The sequence below is a fragment of the Chiloscyllium plagiosum genome, unplaced genomic scaffold (genome assembly GCF_037043375.1).
Source record: "Chiloscyllium plagiosum isolate Xiang-an unplaced genomic scaffold, Cpla_swu_hap1 HiC_scaffold_10, whole genome shotgun sequence".
NCBI classification, from domain to species: Eukaryota; Metazoa; Chordata; class Chondrichthyes; order Orectolobiformes; family Hemiscylliidae; genus Chiloscyllium; species Chiloscyllium plagiosum.
The window spans coordinates 11,346,214-11,368,149 of record NW_028270148.1 but is presented as its reverse complement, the minus strand read 5'-3'; positions in this window follow the sequence as shown (position 1 = coordinate 11,368,149).

Below are 21,936 nucleotides of genomic sequence, written 5' to 3'. Positions count from 1 at the left end.
TCACCAAAGAAGCCAGTGTTTCACAATCGATTCCGTCCACAGCCTTGAGGATATTGATCATCTGCTTCATTTCCTCTCTCAATCTTCTCATCAATTGGGGAGTACTTCCCCAGTTTCTTCAATCTGTCCCTGGTCCATAGAAAATTTGCTGCTTATCTTTTCTCCCTTTCTGAAATGTGATGTCTCACAATCACAGGTCCATGGAATTGTCATAGTGCAGAAGGAGGCCAGTCAGCCCATTGTGCCCACATTGGTAACATTGCCAAGTGCCAATCCTCTGCCTTTTCTCCTATAGCCCTGCACACCATTTCCTATACAAATAACTATCTAGTGCCCCTCTTGAATGCTTTAATTGAACCTGCTTCCACCACATCTCCAGGCAGCGCATTCCAGACTCTAACTATTTGCTGCCTAAAAATGTTTCTCCTCACATTACTCTTACTACTTTTGCATATTACTTTATGTCTATGCCCCTCTTGTTTCTTTTCCTTTTTATGCGTGGGAACACTTCCTCCCTGTTGTTCAATCTAACATGATTTTGAGAAGAGTTTGAAAACCTTTAACAAATCTCCTCTCAGCCTACATCTCTCCAAGGAAAACAAAAAAACAGAAGAGAAGTACATCCAAGCCTATGCCGATCATCGTGCACTAATTAAATTAACAAACAAACCTTCTGTCTTTATTCGGTCTGTCTCCCCCTATTTCCTCCTTATTCATGTAACCATTACCAATGTGCCTGCCTCCACCACCTCTTCTGACAGCGCGTTCCAGGCCCCTACCACTAGAGATTGAAAAGCATCCCTCGCGCATCTCGCTTAAACTTTCCCCTCTCACCTTGAATCTGCTCCCCGTTGTAATTGAAATGTCAACCCTGGGAAAAAGCCTCTGACTATCCACCCTGTCTATGCCTCTGATAATGGTGTAGCCCTCTATCAGGCCTCCTCTCAGCCATCACTCCTCATCTTTTTAACCTTCCCCTCATAGGCCAATGCCCTTAAGACCAGGTAACATCCTGATGAACCTTCTCTGCACTCTCTCTCCAAAGCTTCCACATCCTCCTGTTGACTAAAACTGTACACAATACTCCAAATGCGGCCTAACAAGGGTTTGAAAAGAACAGAAGAGAAGTACAGTCCCAACATCCTCATCATCCTCATATGGACACAATACTCCACTTAAGGCTAAACCAGTTTTATGAAGGCTCAGCATAACCTTATTGCTTTTGTACTTTGTGCCTTTATTTATAAAGACCGACAGTCCACATGCATTTTTAACCCCTTTCTCAATTTGCCCTGCCACCTGTGACAAATTGGACACACATCCTCCCAGATCTCGCTGGCCGCAGCTTTCCAGAAACCCGCCGAGTGTCACTTTTGGTGGATTTCATGGAGGATTTCTCTTTGTGATCTTCCTCATGTTACTGTCACAAACTCACCTCATTATTGGTGCACCACGTCCCCATGGAGCCCTGCTGTCCTCTCAGACCTGAATGACCTCTTACTCACCACAGGCATGAGCACACACCACTGCCAGGGTATCCTGCTACTGGAGGTCACCCTTGATTTACCATGCCAGGACCCTCTGACTCAAGGATGTCTCCCCAGACTTGCCAATCCCCGTTGGACTTTCAGAAATGGCCATTTGGGCTGTGAATGTGACTGATCCACAATGCAGGTGTGAGATTGGAAACCACAGTGACAGGCAGCAACATGTCCATCCCCTTAATTGGTCTTGCTGCAGTTATCCAGGGCCTTGGTGAGGCCACGCCTCGAGCATTGTGAACAGTTTTGGTCTCCTAGTCAGAGGAAGGACATGCTTGCTCCTGAGGGTGTCTAGTGAAGGTTCCCCAGACTGATTCCCAGGATGGCAGGACTGATATATGAGCAAAGACTGGATCGGCTGGGCTTGTACTCGCTGGAATTTAGATGAATGAAGGGGGGATCTCACGGAAACATTTAAAATCCTGATGGGACCGGACAGACTAGATGTGGGAAGAATGTTCCTGATGTTGGAGAAGTCCAAAACTAGGGGACACAGTCTAAGAATAAGGGGTAAGCCATTCAGGACTGAGATGAGGCAGAATTTCTTCCCTCAGAGAGCTATGAACCTGTGGAATTCTCTCCCACAGGAAGCTGTTGGAACCGGTTCAAATCATAGAATCGCTATTTTGTAGAAGCAGGCCTATCAGCCCTTCAAGTCCACATTGGGTCACAAAAGGAACAAGCCAACCAACCCTACCCCATAACACTACAGTCCATCTAAGCTGCACATCATTGGACTGTGGGAAGAAGCCAGACCATTCGGAGGAAACCCACACAGAGATGGGGAGAACGTGCAAATGGCTCGCGGACAGTCGCTTGAGGTGTCGAATTGAACCCGGGTCCCTGATGTTGTGAGGCAGCATTCTAACCACTGAGCCACTGTGCTGCCCCAAGGTTCTTTAGAAATATTCAACAGGGAGCCTGACGTGGACCTTGTGATATGGAGAGAAAGTGGGAATGGGGTACTGGGATTGGAGGGTCAGCCATAATCATATTGAATGTTGGAGCAGGTCCGAAGGGCCAAATGGCCTACTCCTGCTCCTATTCTCATTGTTTCCATGTTTCTAGTCATTGCTGACAACAATGAAAAGCTGTCTGGCTTTGGGTCTTGCATGTCAGCACTGAAAGGCAAGTCAAGACAGAAGTAATGTGGGCAAAAAGGCAAGGTAGGGATGCAGTGAGCTCCAAGTTGTCAGAAAGTGCGTGAGCATTCAGAGGGTGCCTGAGGAGCCCTGAGATGCAGCCTGGAAACTAGATTGGAAAGTTGCCAATCTCATAGGAGAGTAGAGAAATTGGGATAATGGGCAGGCTGTTGAATTGGTACAATATAACGCCTGGTTCTGACTAAAATCCATATTAGGAGCCTTAACAGTTGACCTCAATAAATAATAATTTTAATGATGAAACTAAAATACCAGCTTTCCAAGTTTGACAAAGATGCAAAATTGATGGCAGCATAGAAGGAAACTTTAAAGTAACTAAGAGATATTCGTGGCTAAAGGGAATTATGACAGCAACATGGGCAAACAGAATTCCACATAAGTGGGTACATTAAAATGGATTAACATCTGACGAGCAATGTAGTACTGGGAAGCGATAGAGCTGCTCCTGCGAAGAGCTGGCATGGATATGACAGCAGAATGGCCTCATTCAGCACTGTAACCTTTCTCTGAATCTGTGGCACTCAGCAAACTAATGTGGGATTGACCACAATGCATTACGGGGGTCTTTGGTGAAACATCGGAGATGCAAAGAAACTTGGGGCAATGAAGTACATTAGTCATTAAATTGCCTCAAATGCAGGCAGCAAATAATCAATGGGGTGAAGAAATGTTGTCATGGAGATCTGCCAGACTGGAATACAACAGGATGGAAGTCTTGTTTCAGTTTTACAAAGAGCTGATTAGACAACCCCTGGAGGGATTGTCAGCAGTGCTGGGAAGATTGAACTGAAGTTCACATAATTAGGAAGGGAATCAAACAGGCTCGTAAGAACATAAGAAATAGGAGAGGGAGTTGGCCATTCTGACTTTCAAGTCTGCCCCACCATTCAACAGGGTCATGGCTGATCTGCCCCAGGTCACAACTCCTCTTCCTTACCAGCTCAGCACAGCCCTCAACTTCCTGATATTTTGAAAATCTATCTACCTCCCCCTTAACTACCTTCAGTGATCAAGCCTCCACAACTCTCTGGGGTGGAGAATTCTCATCATTGTCCACCGTCTGGGAGAAGAAATTCCTTTGCATCTCATGAGTTTCCCCTCATTCTGGAACCACATCCCATAGTTTGAGATTTCCTCACTAGAGGAAACATCTTCTCAACATCTACCCTGACAAGCCCCCTCAGAATCTTGGATGTTTCAGTAAGATCTCCCCTCATTCTTCTAAACTCTAATGAGTAAAGGCTTAACCTGTTTATCCATTCTTGGTATGTAAACTCTTTCATCTCAGGAATGAAATCTCATTTGAACTGCCTTCAATGCCAGTTACATATGAGGTCCAAAACCATGTACAGCACATCAGGTGTGGCCTCACCAACACCCTAAATAGTTGTCACAAGACCTCCCTATCTATAAACTCCAACCCGTTAGCAATAAAGACCAAAATTCATTTTGTCATCTGAATTGTTTGCTGCAGCTAGTGTTTCATTTCAGAAGAACCCCCAGATCCCTCTGTGTTACCTGTTTTGGGTGTTGATCAATGTCTGCTTGTTGGAACATTCAGGACATGTCAATCTTAAAAATTCACTTCAAACTTTTCAGGAGTGACATTTCAAAACATTTCTCTTCACAAAAGATACTAAAAGTTTGGAGATCTGTTTTTAACTCCAAAAAGACATCGACTGTACAAGAAAAGCAAGTGATGCCAGGAATCTGATTTGGTCAGGCCACACTATTAGACAGGGGAAGAGAGTCAACATTTCCCAACTAGGTTTGAGTTAGCTTCGGTTCTTCACGTCATAGATGCCTTTTGACATTCCGAGTATTTTCCACAATTTCTGTTTTAAATTCAGATATCCTGCACCTGTTGAATTTTGCCTTATCTTGTACATCTGGTTTGGACTATTGCGTGCAGTTTTGGGCCCCATATCTCAGGAAGGATGTACTGGCCCTGGAGTGTGTTCAGAGGAGGTTCATGAGAATGGTCCAAAGAATGAAAAGCTTAACATATGAGGAACATTTGAGGACTCTGGGTTTATACTCAATGGAGTTTGGAAGGATGAGGGGGATCTAATTGAAACTTACAGAATATTGAATGGCCTGGACAGAGTAGATGTTGAGAAGGTGTTTCCATTGGTAAGAGAGACTAGAACCTGAGGGCACAGCCTTAGACAAGATTAGATTATATTAGATTACTTCCAGTGTGGAAACAGGCCCTTCAGCCCAACAAGTCCACACTGACCTTCCGAAGAGCAACACACCCAGACTCATTCCCCGACAGGAAGACCTTTTAGAACAGAGATAAGGAGAAACCTCTTCAGCCAGAGAGTGTTGAATCTGTGGAATTCATTGCCACAGAAGGCTGAGGAGGCCAGGTCATTGAGTATATTTAAGACGGAAATAGATAGGTTCTTGAGTATCAAGGGGATCAAGGGTTACGGGAAGAAAGTGGAAGAATAGGGTTGAGAAACCTATTAGCAGACTTGATGGGCTGAATGGCCTAATTTTGGCTCCTATGTCTTATGGTTTTATGTCAGGTTTCCAAGATTTTCTATCATTTTGTCAATTTGGTTCAGAACATGCTAATGACATTCAGAGTGTGAAATCTGTTATAATACATTTTGAGAAAGAATTGGATAAAAACCAGTTGAGATAAAATGTAAAGCCCAAGTGTAGGGACTGGAATGAGGTCAGTCAGATGGACCTCATAGAATAGGAGTTCCCTGATTGGAGCTATTAATCTAGCCCAATCTGGGAGCCCTGGCTGACAGATATAAACAGGAGTGTAAGGGCACTGCTTGTCACTGGCCACTCGGGTGGTAGAAATTTGAATAAAGATTTGTGCACCTTGTATCTTTCACTGTGTCTCACACTTGCACACACACAACATGGGTGCTGGGGAAAAATAAGCACTGCCGCAGTTAGGCGGTAGTGAAATAAAAAAAAGAGAAAAAAACAAACAAAAAAAAAGAAAAAGAGAAAGAAGAAGAAAAAAGAAAAAAAGGAAATAAATAAACAGGAGTGTCAGAGTTTATGTTTACTTTAGGAGCTGGCTCTGAGCTAGCTGGATCAGTGTCATGTGCTACATATGCATAAATAAAGGGTGACTTGGTGGTGGGATATCGGCATCTGTGGAGTTATTTCATCAAGGGAAAACGGTCAAGCATGGGACTAAGTTCTTTTAAAAGTTAGCATGAGTCTAATGGGCCAAATAACCTCCTTATGAGAAATGTGATTCTAAGACTGGCCAAGCAGCTACAAGAATCTGACACTGGATTAGTGCATTGCTACTCAACCATAACAGGAGGTAGATGCCATAACATGTTGGTTTCACAGAAAACAATTGCAGAACACTGACCGTGCTGTCTGCTCCTGAATTATAGCTGCAGTGTCAGTGAGATTTCATTGTGTCTCGTGTGATTTCTGCTCCAGACTGGGAGCCCAAGTTGTGGCTTTCTTCAAGTAAAAACCAAACAGCTCAAATAAAATCTGGGTTTCAGTATTTGCAACAAAGTAGAAGAGTAGAGGCGTTATATTCATTGTGCAGACACCAGATCAAAGCTGGCAACTGAATATTCAGGGGTGCGTGACTTTTCGAAAGGATCCACTATCCTTGCTGGGAGGTTAGCCCATGCCTTTGGGCAGGTTTTAAACTGATTTGGCAGGGGGATGGGGCACAGTCAGATATAGAAGGAATGCTAGGACAATCGAGTTGGTGAAGAGGACATGGGCAGCGCAAGGCACATGGGACATTAGTTATTCTTTTCCATAATGCCTTTGAAGCTTACAGAGGTATGATCACTATTCCCAAAATACTTGCCTGAAGTGTATCTATTCTAATGTAAGGAGCTTCACTGGCAAGGCGGATGAACCTGATGGAAAAATGGTATTGTTGCAATCACTGAGACACGGTTGAAGGATGGACAGGATGACAGCTTAATGTTCCATAGTATAGAAGGTAAAGACGTGGTAGTGGTGACAGTGAGTAGGGTGGGATATTGCATTATTGATAAATGAGACTGTCACTGAAGTAATGAGGGAGGATGTCATATAGGGTCTTCAAATGAGGTCATCTGGGTACTGCTTTTAAATTAATAAAAGGGGTGTTTACTTTGCTGGGATTATACAGTACTTCAGGCTTCCCAACAGCCACAGGAATATAGAGGAGCAGATATGTAGGCAAATCACATAAAGCTGCAAGAGCGACAGGATTATAGTTGTTGGGGATTTCAACTTTTCTCACATCAACTGGAATCATCTCAGTTTGAAAGATTAGTCAATGTGGAATTTTTAAAATGCATTCAGGAAAGCTTTTTCTACCAGTCCATAGATAGCCTGACTGGAGATGGGACAATGTTAGACCTAATCCTAGGGAATAAAGCTGGCCAAGTATCTGAAGTGCCAATGGGCAAGTATTTTGGGAATAGTGATCATAACTCTGTAAGTTCCAAAGTCATTATGGAAAAGGATAAGGATGGTGCAGAAGTTAAGTGCTTAAGTTGGGTCAATTTTAATATTGTCAGACAGGATCTGGCAAACACTGACTGGGAGCAGCAGGTAAGACGACATTTGGGAAGTGGGAGTCTGTTAAAAGTAGCAGTGAGAATGCAGGACTGGCTTGTTCCTCTGAGAGGGAAGGGATAGGGAAGCAGGTCCAGGGAATCCTGGATGTCAAGGGATATCAAGAATTTGGTAAAGAAAAATAATGAAACATGTATCTGACTCAATGAATTAAAAACAGGGAGGACCTTCAAAACTATGAAGAGTGTAAGGGGTTGGTTAAAAAGGAAATTAGGAGGGCAAAAAGGGGACTAAGAATATCTGTGGCAGATAGGATTAAGGAAAACCTCAAAGCTTTTCATAAGTATATTAAAAATAAAAGGAATACCAGGGAAAGGTGGGGACTATTAGAGACCAATAGAGCAACTTGTGCGTGTAGTAGGTAGATGTGGGTGAGATCTTAAATGAATATTTTGTAACTTTATTTATAGAGGAGAAAGGCAGTGTAGCTGGGGATTTCATTTGGGATGGGGAGGTTCTAGAACATGGTAAAATGAATAAGGAGGAGAGATTAGATGTTTTAGTGGTCATAAAGGTAGATACATTGCCAGGGTCCAATGAGATGTATCCCAGGCTGCTTTGGGAGGCAGGGAGGAAATTACTGGGGCCCTGATGGAGATATTTAATACTTCACTGGCTACAGGGGAAATGCCAAATGACGAGAGGATTATTAATGTGTTTCCTTTGTCTCAGCTGGTTTGGCTGAAAATGTGTTGCTGGAAAAGCACAGCAGGTCAGGCAGCATCCAAGGAACAGGAGAATCGACATTTTGGGCATAAGCCCTTCTTCAGGAATGAAGAAAGTGTATCCAGCAGGCTAAGATAAAAGGTAGGGAGGAGGGACTTGGGGGAGGGGCTTTGGAAATGCGATAGGTGGAGGGAGGTCAAGGTGAGGGTGATAGGCCGGAGTGGGGTGGGGGCGGAGAGGTCAGGAAGAAGGTTGCAGGTTAGGAAGGTGGTGCTGAGTTCGAGGGATTTGACTGAGACAAGGTGGGGGGAGGGAAAATGAGGAAACTTGAGAAATCTGAGTTCATCCCTTGTGGTTGGAGGGTTCCCAGGCAGAAGATGAGGCGCTCTTCCTCCAACCGTCGTGTTGCCATGGTCCGGCGATGGAGGAGTCCAAGGACCTGCATGTCCTTGGTGGAGTGGGAGGGGGAGTTAAAGTGTTGGGCTACGGGGTGGTTTGGTTGGTTGGTCCGGGTGTCCCAGAGGTGTTCTCTGAAGCGTTCCGCAAGTAGGCGGCCTGTCTCCCCAATATAGAGGAGACCACATCGGGTGCAGCAGATGCAATAGATGATGTGTGTTGAGGTGCAGGTGAATTTGTGGCGGATATGGAAGTGTCCCTTGGGGCCTTGGAGGGAAGTAAGGGGGGGAGGTGTGGGCGCAAGTTTTGCATTTCTTGCGGTTGCAGGGGAACCGTTTGGAGGTGGCGGACGGCGGATGAAACCTCCAAACGGACCCCACCACCAGGGATATATTTCCCTCCCCTCCCCTATCAGCGTTCCGAAAAGACCACTCCCTCCGTGACTCCCTTGTCAGGTCCACACCCCTCACCAACCCAACCTCCACTCCCGGCACCTTCCCCTGCAACCGCAAGAAATGCAAAATTTGCGCCCACTTGCAGGAGACAGGCCGCCTACTTGCGGAACGTTTCAGAGAACACCTTTGGGAATCCCGGACCAACCAACCCAACCACCCCGTAGCCCAACACTTTAACTCCCCCTCCCACTCCACCAAGGACATGCAGGTCCTTGGACCATGGCAACATGACGGTTGGAGGAAGAGCGCCTCATCTTCTGCCTGGGAACCCTCCAACCACAAGGGATGAACTCAGATTTCTCCAGTTTCCTCATTTCCCCTCCCCCCACCTTGTCTCAGTCAAATCCCTTGAACTCAGCACCACCTTCCTAACCTGCAATCTTCTTCCTGACCTCTCCGCCCCCACCCCACTCCGGCCTATCACCCTCACCTTGACCTCCCTCCACCTATCGCATTTGTGGGCGGCACGGTGGCACAGTGGTTAGCACTGCTGCCTCACAGCGCCAGAGACCCGGGTTCAATTCCCGACTCAGGCGACTGACTGTGTGGAGTTTGCACATTCTCCCCGTGTCTGCGTGGGTTTCCTCCGGGTGCTCCGGTTTCCTCCCACAATCCAAAAAAAAATGTGCGAGTCAGGTGAATTGGCCATGCTAAATTGCCCGTAGTGTTAGGTTAAAGGGGTAAATGTAGGGGTATGGGTGGGTTGCGCTTCGGCGGGTCGGTGTGGACTTGTTGGGCCGAAGGGCCTGTTTCCACACTGTAAGTAATCTAATCTAATCTAATTTCCAAAGCCCCTCCCCCAAGTCCCTCCTCCCTACCTTTTATTTTAGCCTGCTGGATACACTTTCTTCATTCCTGAGGAAGGGCTTATGCCCGAAATGTCGATTCTCCTGTTCCTTGGATGCTGCCTGACCTGCTGTGCTTTTCCAGCAACACATTTTCAGCTCTGATCTCCAGCATCTGCAGCCCTCACTTTCTCCTCAGCTGGTTTAGGCCAGGTAATTACAGACCAGTTAGTGATAGGGAAATTATTGGAAACAATTCTGAAGGACAAACTTAATCAATACTTGGGACTGCAGGTATTGATCAGGAATAGTCAGCACGGATTTATAAAGGAAGATCTTGTCTGACTAATTTAATTGAGTTTTCTAAACAGGTGACCAAATTTACTGATGTAGTTGGTGCAGTTAATGTGGTTTCCTTGGGCTTCAGTAAGGGCTTTGACTTGATCCCACATGGAAGGCTGGTCCGCAAGGTAAGAGCCCAGGGGATCCAAGGCAAGTTGGCAAACTGGATCCAAAATTGGCTTCCAAACAGGAGGCAAAGGGTGATGGTGGAGGGATGTTTATGTGCTTGGAAGTCTGTGACCAGTGGTATACCACAGGGATCGGTGCTGGGACCCTTGCTGTTTGTTATTTACATTAACAATTTGGATGTGAATGTAGAGAAGTTTGATTAGTAGGAAGTTTGTAGGAAAATTGGTGATAGTGAGATGGATGGTCTCAGGCTGCAGTCTGATAGTGATCCACTGGCAAATTGGGAAGAGCAATGGCAGGTGGAATTCATAGTTTCATAGTAATAGACGCAGGAGTAGACCTGTCATTAAGATCATGGCTGATCTATCCATCGTCTCAGCTCCTCCTCCCTGCATTATCCCCATGACCCTTAATTCCCCTACCATGCAAAAACCCATCCAACAGTGCCGTGAATATACTTAATGAAGTTGTCTCTACCGCTTCCTAGGGCAGAGAATTCCATAGATTCCTACTCTCTGGCAAAAGCATTTCCTCCTCATCTCTGTCTTAAATCTACTCCCCCTAATCTTGAGGCCATGTCCGATAGTCCTAATCTCACCCATCAGTGGAAACAACTTGCCTGCCTTGATCTTATCTATCCCTTTCATAATTTTATATGTTTCTACAAGATCCCCTCTCAATCTTCTAAATTCTAGTGAGTACAGTCCCTGGTGGCTCAACCTCTCCTCACAGGGTAACCACCTCATCTCTGGAATCAACCTGGTGAACCTCCTCTGCACTGCCTCCAAAGCCTGTATATCCTTCCTCAAGTAAGGAGTCCAGAACTGTTCACAATATCCAACCTCATCAACACCTTGTACAATCGCAGCTGAACCTCCTTGCTCTTAAATTCAATCCTCTAGCAATGAAAGCTAATATTCCATTTTCCTTCCTGATTACCTGTAGCACCTGCAAATCAACTTTTAGTGATTCATTACGAGGACTCCTAAGCAGCATGCTGCAGTCTTTCACCCTTTAAATAATAGTCTGACCTACTGCTTTTACTTCCTCACATTAACCAACATTGTACTCCATCTGCCAGACCCTTGCCCATTCACAACCTATCTAAATCTCTCTGCAGATCCTTCACATCCTCTGCACAGTGTGCCTTTCCATTCAGTTTAGTGTCATCGGTAAACCTGGATACATTACATTCGGTCTCCTCTTCCAAATCATTTATATATATATATCATGGACAGTTGCAGACCCAACACCGACCCCTGCGGCACCCCACTCACCACTGATCTCCAACCAGAGAAACACCCATTTATCCCAACTCTCTGATTTCTATTGGCTAACCAATCCTCTATCCATGCTAGTACATTCCCTACAACTTCATGCATTCTTATCTTATGGATGAGTCTTTTATTCGGCACCTTACTGAACACCTTCTGGGAATCCAAGTATACAGCATCCACCTGTTCCCCTCCATCCACCGCGCTTGTTACATCATCAAAGAACTCCAAGAAGTTTGTCAAACACGAACTTCCCTTCCTGCAACTGCTTGATGAATTCAGTTCTGATAAATGCGAGGTGATACATTTTGGAAAGTTTAATAAGGGAAAGATATACTCAATGAATGGTAAGTGCTTTGGAGTACTGATGAACAAGGAGACCTTGGTGTATAACTATGTGATTGCACTGGAGAGAGTGCAGAGGAGATTCACCAGGATGTTACCTGGGGTGAACTGTCAACACCCACAAACGGACCTGCATCAGGACATTATTTAAATCAGCCAGAACACATTGCAGCACCCAGGAACTACAACAAGACAAGGAAAAACACCTAAACAAAGTATTCAGAAGCAGGTATCCAGTAAGCACAGTCTGCTGATTCCTGCACAACGGACCTGAAGACACAACACGCTCAAAGACTCTAGCCACCCTGCCATACATTAAAGACATCTCAGAGATTACAACCACACTACTCAGTCCTCTAGGCATCATGGTAGCCCACAAACCTACCACCACACTGAAACAGCTCCTGATGAATTTAAAGGATCTTGTACCAACAGCCAGCAGAATGAACGTCACAAACAAAATACAAAACAAGGACTGCAACAAATATTACATTGGACAGACAGGCAGGAAACTAGTCACCAGGATACATGAGCACCAATTAGCCACCAAAAGACATGACCAATTATCACTAGTATCCATACACACAGACGAAAAGGGATACCAGTTCGATTGGGACAAAACATCCATCCTGGAACAGGCTAATCAAAGGCATGTGTGGGAATTCCTCGAGGCCTGGCATTCAAACCAGAATTCCATCAACAAACACATCAATTTCGACCCCATTTACCAACCTCTCAGAAACAGACCACAACAGACTAAGGCAGATAAATAGTGAGTGGGACAGTACACACCAGCGCTTCAACAGAAGCTCACTGATGATGTTACCTAGCATGGTGATGAAACTTCTGAGAACAAATCTACCAGCTCAGTGAGAAAACTGACAACCTGCTTCACAACCTGAGCTCCAAAGCTTTTCCCAAACTGTGAAAAGTCTCAGTTATGAAGACAGAATAGGCTGGGGTGGTTTTCCCTGAAGCAGAGGAGGATGAGGATGGATCTGATTGAGATATAGAAAATTATTAGAGGCATGGACAGGGTAGATCATGAGAATATTTTCCCCATGGCTGATGTGTCTAAGAGCAGACGGCACATGGTTAATATGAGAAGAAGGTGGTTCAGAGGAGATGTGAAAAAGAATTTTCTTTATCCAGAGTTTGGTGGAGATGTAGAAGGTGCTACTGAGAGGGCAGTGGAGAAAGGTACTCTCACAGCATTTAAGAAACACCTGGATGAGCACTTAAAATGCAGTGAAGGGGATCAGTGCAGTTTGGTGGTGTTGGTCAGACATAGTGGGGCTGACAGGTCTATTTAGAATCATGGAAACACAGAGTCATACAGCTTAGAAACAGACCCTTCAGTCCAACTCATCCATGTCAACCAAGCTTCCCAAACTAAACTAGTCCCACTTACCTGCATTTGGCCCATACAACAAGAGCTTCTTTAAATAGATATAAAGGAAGAGAGAAGCCAAGGTGAACATAGGTATCTTAGGGAATGAGGAGAAGGAAATCATCATGGGGAACTAGGAAATGGCAAATGAATGGAATAAATGTTTTGCATCAGTCTTCACAGCAGAAGACACTAACAGCAATTGAAAACTATTAATTTATTATTTAAAAAAATATTATTCTTCAACTCCATTCATCTGGTTCTATTTTAAAATTCTCATCGTTGTTTTCCAGGGTTCCTAGGACTTACCTCGCTTCCCAATTCTGACCTCGCTTCCCAATTCTGACCTCAATTCCCAATTCTTACCTCGCTTCCCAATTCTGACCTCGCTTCCCAATTCTTACCTCGCTTCCCAATTCTGAGTTCCTCCAATTCAGATCTCTTGCACATTCCTGAATTTAACTGCTCCCCTATTGACAGTCTTACCCCATTGTGCACACGTTAGCCAAGAAGTGTTTTTGTTTGACTATTAATTCCAGAAACCGGGACAATGTTCTGGGAACCTGGATGGAAATCTCATCATGGTGGATGGTGAAATTTGAATTCAATAAGAATCTGGAATTAAGAACCCAATGATGACAATGGCTCCATTGAGGATTATCAGGAAAACCCATCTGGTTCAATGATGAACTTTAGGGAAGAGACAGGCCTGACCTCCATGCGACTCCAGACCCACAGCAATGTGGTTGATGTATAAAGAATGGACAACAAATGATGGTCCAGCCAGTGGTGCCCACATCTTGTGAATGAACATTAGACAAATGTCCTATTCATTTATACCCTTCCCATCTGCTCTTCTCTCCACTATCCCCTCAGCCTGTTACAAAGCCCTTTACACTCGCACCCACCTTACTGGCCTACAATACACACCACCCACTGAACTTCCACCTATTAGACCTTCTACCATTACGTTTCCCTGCCTGTTATCCAACTTGCCTGACCCTCCATATATTATTCACCTGCTCATTATACTATCCATTGCCTGTGCATGATACTCAATTATTCTTTCAGAGGATTTGTCATTGCTATTATTTGGTTTCCGACCAGGAGTGACAGTTAAATCCTACCAGGTGATGTTGAAAAAGAACATTTCCTGGGGTTTATAATCAATCACAACTTCACTGGTAGCTTTTTATAAGCAATAACTGGGTCTTGCAAAACCCTATTCACTCCATGCTCCCAATAATAGTGAACTGTTTTCAATTATCATGGTCATTAGTGACAAGTTCAGGAGAAGTAAACTACACTCAAAGGTTCCAGATATATTAAATATAGAGGCTAATTAATAGCAGATTGGTTTAACATTGATATAAATGTATTACACATCGAAACTGAAAACCTCCATATCCAGTATTGATATGTAATGATAGACTGCATGTTGGCATAATGCGAGGACGATAAAAGAACTTGGGTCTGTTTGTTACATATTCTCTAAATGCTTCTAGTCAATGTGAGGTGGTTACATTCAAAGCATACTAAATGCTAGAATAAATCAAAAAATATTTTCAGAACATGTCAACATCATGTACGTTATTGATGAGGTGGAACTTAACTTCAAAAATGATAAACATCTCACAGATACTTACTGAATCAATATATTAGAGATGTTACTACACACCTCAGGAATAGGTGAGACTTGAACCCAGGTCTTCAAGCTCAGGAGTAAGGGGTACTACCATTGCGCTAGAAGCTCCTTGATTGCCATACATAATACGCATAGGATGTTTTTGAATTATCCTGTTGAGACTTGCTATTCTTCACACCTGAAACAGTTGTGACTTGAACCTGGTTCTTCTATCCCAAAAGTAGGGACACTACCACTGCACCACAAGAACCCCTAATATTCATAAATGATGCCATCTCAGTTTCAGCAGATTGAGAGGGGTAGTGACTGGTTGTTGTCTTTTCAGTGCCCGCCTGTTTATCCATTCCCACAGATACCTCAAATCACGTTATGATCATTATTTCCAAAATGTTCCTCTACTATACACTTTCCAGCTGCCTGGGCTCATTTCAAAATATTAGGTTCAGAAACACCCTCTTCCTTGTTGTGCCTTCTATATATTTGGCTTAAAACATTCTCCCAGGTGCAATTTTGCTCCCTCCTTATTGTTATTCGCCAACATTCCATTGCCTTTCCTATTATGTGTTGAACTTGGCTGCTAGCGTTATGTGATCCATTCAAAAGGAAAATTGAAAGTACAAGTGAATCGCTGTTCTAACTGGAAGGAGTTATTGGGAACAGGGACAATGAAAGGGAGGAGTTTGGATAAAGGTTACGTGTTGGACATCCTGGATGGAATGAATAGTGTGAAGGAGAGGGGGTGCTGTGACTGACTGAGAAGTGGGCACAGTGCCACAGAGTTCCCTTTGAAGTATTGAATGGGGAAGAGAAGAAAAGATGTGTTGATGCCAATGTGCATGAAATGGCAGAAGATCATTTGTTGACTACAGAAGCTGGTAGCATAGAAGGTGTGGACCAGGAGAACCTCTATCTGTTTCTAGAACCTGGGGAAAGGGTGAGAGCAGCACTGTCTGAAATGAGGCAATAAGAGATTAATACAATCACAAGGGGCATGGATAGGGTGAATAGACAAGGTTTTTTCCCTGGAGTGGGGGAGTCCAGAACTAAAGGGCATAGGTTTAGGGTGAAAGAGGAAAAAGTTAAAAGGGACCTAAGGATCAATTGTTTCATGCAGAGGGTGGTACATGAATGGAATGAGCTGCCAGAGGAAGTGGTGGAGGGTGGTACAATTACAGCATTTAAAATGCATCTGGATGGGTATATGAATAAGGAGGGTTTGGAGGAATATCGGCTAAGTGCTGGCAAATGGGAATAGTTGAGGTAAGGATATCTGGTCAGCATGGACGAGTCAGACCGAAGGGTCTGCTTTTGTGCTGTACATCAGCTATGTTTCTATGACTCTAAGAATGGGTTGAGGAGCTTGCCAACACTGATCTTCAAGCCAAGCCACTGAGGAAGCGATATGCATGCTTTGTCCAAAAGAGAGCAGAGAAAGTCTTGCATTTCTATAGCCTCTTCCCCATCACAGCATGTGCCAATGGTACCTTTGATATGTACTTTATGGTGAAACACAAATAAAGGTGCAGCCACCCTGAACCCAGTAACATCCCACAGACAATGTTAACAAGCAGATCATCTGATTTTGAGATTTTAAGGAAAAGTATTCACAACATAATTAGGGTGTATCCCCATTTTCCTTAAAATCTAAGGCATTTCACAACTGTCTTAAAGGGCAGCCCAGCCCTTAGTTTAGTGCCTCATCTGAAAGACTGTACTTTAGTAATTATCTGCTCATGCCTCTTTGAGAGAAAATGGGAGTTTTGGGCTAGGAATAAAAGTTGAGAAAAATTTACAATTCCTTACATCCTTGCTTGGAAGATTGGGTGGGAGCCTCCTGATAATTGACCTTCTTATCAAGAATGACAAATGTAAATCAGAGACCCACAGTTTGAACTTACAAGGGAAAGCAATGCTAAAGTGCACTGTGTGGTGGCACAATGGCTCAGTGGTTAGCACTGCTGCCTCATAGCTCCAAGGACCTGGGTTCAATTCCAGCCTCAGGTGAATATCTGTGTGGAGTTTGCACATTCTCCCCATGTCTGTGTGAGTTTCTTCCAGGTGCTCCAGCTCCCTCCTGCAATTCAGAGATATGTGAATTGGGCATGGTAAGTTGCCCATAGTGTTAGGTGCATTCGTCGGAGGGGAATGGGTCTAGGTGGGTTACTCTTCAGAGGGTTGGTGTGGACTTGTTGGGTTGAATAGTCTGTTTTATACTGCAGGTAATCTAATCTAAATTGCCCTTGACTGAAATGCCAGCAGGCCAATGTGTTGTGTCAAGAACAGTTAACCACTCTCCCATCCACATGTGCTTGTGATAATAAACTAGTTTTGATTCTCAACATCTGTATCCAAAATTTCCCTTTGAACTTGCCTGGAAGGTTGTGGGGGAGGTGGTGGTGAGGTGTAGCGAGAGACCTTGAAGGAGGCGAGGCAGACAGGGTTAGATTACATTAAGCGCTGGATTGAAATGTGAGATTTTGGCTCCCCCACTGGTTGCAGTTTTCAGAACCAGGCACTCAGTTGTGTCAGGAAAAGGTCAGATGCACCCTGTGGCAAATGAAATAAGTGAATATAATATTCGATTTAACCTTATTCAGAATCTGCTGTAGTCTTCAAACCTCTGTGACAAATCAAATTTGTTAATGGATTTCCAAACAACACAAGGTTACTACTTATGCCAATTTCATAAAATGTTATAGAGCTTAGCATCAAAAACATCTCAAAGATAACCATCAAGCTGAACAATCTATATTCCACAAGAGCCTTTTATTTTATATCACTTTTTAGTCCTTCCTCTTAAAGACATCTTTATTTTCCCCCATATTCATATCATATTCTGGGTAAAAGTATATCTCTAAAACACAAAGTTGGACTTATTAATGACAGTCTTTTACTTATGATCCTGAGCTTCAGACTCTCTCCGACAAACAGAAAGGTCCCCATGTGAACTTATTAAAGCCCCCATTATTTCAGAGCAAAGTCACCTAAACTGTTCAATCTCTCTTAACTTTACTTGAGTGTCTGTTGTGGGTGTCACTGGCAAGGTCAGTATTTGCTTTCTAACTCTTGCAAAGCACTGAAGAGTATGTGTTTCAGATGCACTTCATAAAGGCAGGCATCCCTCACCAATTAGGACTACTGAACCAGAGTAATTTTTACACCAAGATTGTTGGTCTTTCTCTTTGGGATAATGTTTCACTCACACAATGTTCCTTCACAGCCTTTCTTCTGTGTTACTTATTAATCAATACCTACTGTGGGCATTATCCTGTTCAGCTTTCTCCTCTTATTCATTCTCAGGTCAAAACTTTTAACAAAGAGCCTTCAGAGGATTCCTCAGTGTTGGGTCAGGGTATACCCCACTAGAAGGCTACCTGCTTATTGTCATGGGGCTGTGTATGGGTCTTTCTTGGTGCAAACTAGCCACCGTTATGACTGATGTTACAGCAATAGCATTCAACAAATATTTCATTGGCTGTAAAGTGCTTTGTAAGATCTGAGGGTTATGAAAGGTGCTATGTAAATGCATGTCTGTCTTTCTTTGATGAGTTGCATACTTCCTACTTACATCCAATTGGTCCTTTAATCAGGTCCTGAGTATTAGTTCTGAAAAAGGGTCAGTGGACTCTTGCTTTCAGTTCACACATGCTGCCAGACCTGCTGAGTTTTTCCAGCAACTTTTGTTTAAGAATTGGGGAAGTTTGCTTCTCTTTATGGGAGAGTCCAAGGTCAGAGGAAGTCACCTCAGACGCTGGTGGCTCTTCTGTTTAAAACCAAGATGAAGAGGACTTTCTTTTCTCACTCCTTTATAGAGGTCGATCAGCTCAGTTGGCTGGTTTGTGATGCAGAGTGATGCGAACAGCATGGGTTCAATTCCCACACCGGCTGACGTTACCATAAAGGACTCTCCTTCACAACCTCTCCCCTCACCTGAGGCATGATGACCCTCAGCTTAAACCATTGTCAGTCATCGCTCTCCAATGAGTGGGCGGCTTTGTTCTGGATGGTGTCACACCTCTTGAGAGTGGTTGGAGCTGCACCCATCCAGGCAAGTGGGGAGTTTTATATGTGTTATGGCCTTATATGGAGATAGCCTGGGCCAATAGCTTTGATGTAGATAATCAGCTGTGAACATAGAAAGAGCCTCCTTCTGCCCCTAGACTGTTAGAGTCATAGAGTCATAGAGAGGTACAGCATGGAAACAGACCTTTCAGTCCAACCCGTCCACGCCGACCAGATATCCCAACCCAATCTAGTCCCACCTGCCAGCACCCGGCCCATATCTCTCCAAACCCTTCCCATTCGTATACCCATCCAGATGCCTCTGAAATGTTGCAATTGTACCAGCCTCCACCACTTCCTTTGGCAGCTCATTCTATATACATACCACCCTCTGTGTGAAAAAGTTGCCCTGTAGGTCTCTTTTATATCTTTCCCCTCTCACCCTAAACCTATGCCCTCTAGTTCTGGACTCCCCGACCCCAGGGAAAAGACTTTGCCTATTTATCCTATCCATGCCCCTCATAATTATGTAAACCTCTATAAGGTCACCCCTCAGCCTCCGACGCTCCAGGGAAAACAGCCCCAGCCTGTTCAGCCTCTCCCTATAGCTCAAATCCTCCAACCCTGGCAACATTCTTGTAAATCTTTTCTGAACCCTTTCAAGTTTCACAACATCTTTCCGATAGGAAGGAGACCAGAATTGCATGCAATATTCCAACAGTGGCCTAACCAATGTGCTAAGAGGCAGGGAATCCATTCAAAACTTCCCAGTCACACCATTATATTATCCTGGAAATGTAGACATCTGGCATTATAAGCGGGGATGATTTTGCCAAATATATGTCATGTTTCCCTTAACTAGAAATGTATTGATCCATCGAATATACTCAGTGCCTCATGTGGGGTGGCAGAGTGGTTAGCACTGCTGCCTCACAGCGCCAGGGACCCACGTTTAATCCCACCCTCGGGTGACTATCTGTGTAGAGTTTGCACATTCTCCCTATGTGGGTTTCCTCCCGGTGCTCCGGTTTCCTCCCACAGTCCAAAGCCAAGCAGTTTGGATGAATTGGCCATGGTGTTCAGGAATGTGTAGGTTAGGTGCATTGGTCACAGTTAAGGATGATAGGATGGAGGAGTGGGTCTGGGTTGGTTGCTGTTTGGAGGATTGGCTTGGACCTGTTGGGCCGAAGGGCCAGTTTCCACACTGAAGGGATTCTATGATGATCCACAGCTTTCCAATGGAAAGAACTCTAAAAGTCCACAGCACTTTGAGTGAAGGAATTTCTTGTCATCTCAACAATAAGTGGTTGACCTCTTGTTACAATGAGATGCCATTTTGTACTTGCCAATAAGTGGGAACATTCCTGACCATTAGAACCTTTACACATTGTATGAGATCGTCTCAATCTTCCAAATGGTGTGGAATCTCAGACCACTTTATTGAGCATCACCTCAAAGGGCAATATCTTCTCAATTTCCCTCCTCCTGCATGAGGCATATTTAGTCCAACAATTCAGCCATCATTGCTGGAAAAGCTCAATAAGTCGGGCAGCATCTGTGGAGAGAAAGCAGAGTTAATGTTTTGGATGGATTCTGAGGAAGAGTCACATGACCTGAAACGTAACATAAGAACTAGGAGCAGGAGTAGGCCGTCTGGCCCCTCGAGCCTGCTCCGCCATTCAATAAGATCATGGCTGATCTTTTCATGGACTCAGCTCCACTTACCCACCCTCTCAACATAACCCTTAATTCCTTTTCTGTTCAAAAAAAGATCTACCTTAGCTTTAAAAACATTTACTAAAGTGGTGTCAACTACTTCACTGGGCAGGGAATACCATAGATTCACAACTCTGGGTGAAGAGGTTCCTTCTCAATTCAGTCCTAAATCTGCTCCCCCTAATTTTGAGGCTATGTCTTCTTGTCCTAGCTTCACCTGCCAGTGGAAACGTCCTTCTATATCTATTTTATCTATTCCCTTCAAAATTTTACAAGTTTCTATAAGATCCCCCTTCATTCTTCAAAATCCAATGAATATAATCCCAGTCTACTCAGTCTCTCCTCATGAGCTGACCGTCTCAACTCTGAACTCGGATTTCTCTCCTCAGATACTGCCAGGCCTGCTGAGCTTTTCCAGCAATTTCTGTTTTTGTTTCTGATTTACAGCATCCACAGTTTTTTCAGCTTCCGTGTAGCTATCATAAACTGCCACCACTGTTGCTAACAAACTGAGATACAAGAAGGAGATGTTGAAAACCCGAATGAAGATGCGAATTTGCCATGGCTGAATTTCATGCTTGTTGGTTAAAGCACAGGACTCAAAGGAATTTGTTCAAGAGTCTATTCCCTTTCATAAACAGCCTCTTGATTGTACATTTTCCCTCAATAACTTGGTGGAGTAGCAGAAAGCTTAAGGGACTGTCAGAGAATACAGGAGGAGATTGATAGACTGGAGAGTTGGGCGGAAAAGTGGCAGATGGATTTCCAACCAGACAAATGTGAGGTGATGCATTTAGACAAGACTAATTCTAGAGCGAATTATACAATGAACGGAAGAGCCTTGGGAAAAGTTGATGGGCAGAGAGATCTGGGAGTGCAGGTCCATTGTACCCTGAAGGTTGCTGCACAAATTGAGAGAGTGGTCAAGAAGGCATATAATATGCTTGCCTTCATTGGACGGGGTATTGAGTATAAGAGCTGGCAGGCCATGTTAACATTGTACAAGACGTTGGTTCGGCCGCATTTAAAATATTGTGTACAGTTCTGGGCGCCACATCACCAAAAAGATGTGGACGCTTTGGAGAGGGTGCAGAGAAGGTTTACGAGGATGTTGCCTGGTATGGAAGGTGCTAGCTATGAAGAGAGGTTGAGCAGGTTAGGTTTGTTTTCATTAGAAAAAAGGAGATTGAGGGGGGACCTGATTGAGATTTATAAAATCATGGAGGGTATAGGCAGGGTGGATAGAGTCAAGCTTTTTCCCAGGGTGATGGATTCAGCAATGAGAGGTTATGCTTTCAAGATGAGAGGTGAAAAGTTTAAGGGGGATACATGCGGCAAGTACTTCACACAGAGAGTGGTGGGTGTTTAGAACATGTTGCCAGCAGTGGTGGTAGAGGCAGGCATGGTAGATTCATTTAAGATGCATCTGGACAGATGCATGAGTAGGTGGGAAGTAGAGGGATACAGATGCTTAGGAATTGACCGACAGGTTTGGACAGTACATTTGGA